The 2,069-nt window shown below is 48.2% G+C and overlaps 1 pseudogene; it reads right to left on the bottom strand.

Annotated features, from left to right (window-relative positions):
- On the bottom strand, nt 1-282 carry LOC119465391 (U2 spliceosomal RNA; annotated as a pseudogene).
- Between the last annotated feature and the right edge of the window lie 1,787 nt (nt 283-2,069).

Below are 2,069 nucleotides of genomic sequence, written 5' to 3'. Positions count from 1 at the left end.
TGGTGTTGCGCTGCTCGAAGATAGTACAATGCCGGGGTTACCCGCAGTGGAGGTGAAGCAGGCTTCAGGATCTCCGCTAACTTGCAAAAATAAGTTTAATATTGTTAGAATATTGTTTAATAGTGTCCTCTTTTTGGAGTAATGGCGCCCGCGCGCCTCTTTCAAACAACCAAATACAACACGCGTGTAGTAATATCTTGGGTCCCAATACAATCAGTATGAGATATTAAGATGATAAGAACAGATACTACACTTTGACCTGCATCGGCCATGTCTAGGTTTGCACCATACGCGTGTATGCCATCCCGCGTGTTCAAACTAGTGCCTACCAATATGAGTGTCTTCTGTCTCCTGACGTCATGCTCTACGTAGGCTTCTTTCCCCAGTTCTGCTCTGACTGCGAAATGGGTAGGCCGCGTGTTGTGTGGTCTGAATAAGAACTGCGTGCCTACCAAGAACGACGGCGTGAACAGAAAATGAAATGGGCGTGGCGGCAGCGGAAGGAGACCACCGACAATAAACGGGCAACAGACGCCAAGCGTAAGCGTGCTGCCCGCCAGGACCACGAGGCGAAAAGAAATGCGAACCGTCCATGTGGCCCCGATCCCGCAAACTGGGAACGTTTCACCGGAGCAACGTTCAGTCACCACATAGCTTCGCTGGTCATCCACCTTCCCAGAGTGGAATGACACTGATGTTTCTAAAATTGCTTCTGACAGCGCATCCGGTTTGTGCAGGTGAAGAACCTGAAGAGGCAGACACTACATGCACGAAAAGTCACCATGTTTTGTTACGAAAAACAAAAGAAATATACAACCTTTAATGTATCCCCATTCTTAGGCTTTTAAATGAATGTCTTCCTTGTCAACGCTTTGGCGAGGTGCGCCATGAATGCACTAGGTATGTGCCCTCTTCAATGCAGCTCTCGCCAACTTTGCTCACTGAGTGTGTGCCATCGATTGTGCGGCAAGCGCGGGCACAATTTTCACTGTTCGCAGGCACCGACATGCCACGCTTCTGATCTCGGAGGCCACGCGCGAACTTCTCGGCAGCGCCACGAGATGACGTAGCATGTCCAGAACGAAGGGCCTGAGAGGGTCCAGGTTTGCCGCATGACGCGTTTATAACTAAGTGTTTGCACGCACAGGCACGCCATGTACTTCAGAGGCCACGGCCAGGCTTCGTGGCGGGGGCGCTAGAGGTCGCCGTGCGTTCTTAGGGAAGCGTTAAAGAGGAGTCTCGCTGCAGAACACACCTTATACTTAACTCGTTTCTACCGTAGAGATACGTTGTGTCGATATATGCATTCAATGCTGAACGCGTTAGTGTCGACAGTCGTGCTAAGATGGGTTCTACTATTTTATTTATTATTCACTTTATGGTACGTTTCAGTGACGAAAACAAAGCGTTGAAGTGGCAAAGTCATGATTGCTTTGCAGAAATCTTAAGTCTATAGCGCCACAATTGAGATATCTGGCCAAGTGTGTTACGAATTGCATGAGAGTGGCAGATAACAGTTGCCTAAAAGCGGCGGTCTAACCGTTTGCAGTGATATTAACTTTAACGCCAGTGATTTTTCTTAGCAGACTTTGCGTATGGATGTCTCAAAAGTTTTTGTTTGTGACAATCGACACAGACTCACGATGTGGACATCTCACATTCGAATATTGAAGGAAACAATTAGGTCATAGGCCAGCATCTTCCGTATGCTATCAAGCAACAATTAGGACACTTCCGTAAATACTCTGCTACGCATGCATGTATACGGCTCTCCGTGAAGGTCTCCTACGATAAAGCCTTCGTGTGCTACAGGGAATTTTCCAAACCAATATAAAATCACTCACTGGTGCGCAAGCAAAATCCTTGACAGTGTGCCTCGGCCACGGGCCTCAGCCTACCGAAAAAAATTTGCCGCGTATCTGCGTGCTTAGCTGCAAATGTCGTCGAAAGACGATAGTCTTCTGCCGGCCGTACTACATGAGTGCTGGTCTGATCCGCGGCCACCCGTGATGCTGTTCTCGTACCATTTCCGTCCTGGCATGAAGGTTTCTTTGAACAGATTTCATTTT

Source organism: Dermacentor silvarum, chromosome 9 (assembly GCF_013339745.2).
Source record: "Dermacentor silvarum isolate Dsil-2018 chromosome 9, BIME_Dsil_1.4, whole genome shotgun sequence".
NCBI classification, from domain to species: domain Eukaryota; kingdom Metazoa; phylum Arthropoda; class Arachnida; order Ixodida; family Ixodidae; genus Dermacentor; species Dermacentor silvarum.
Note: the sequence above shows the minus strand (reverse complement) of the source record. Positions and strands in the feature narration are given on the sequence as shown.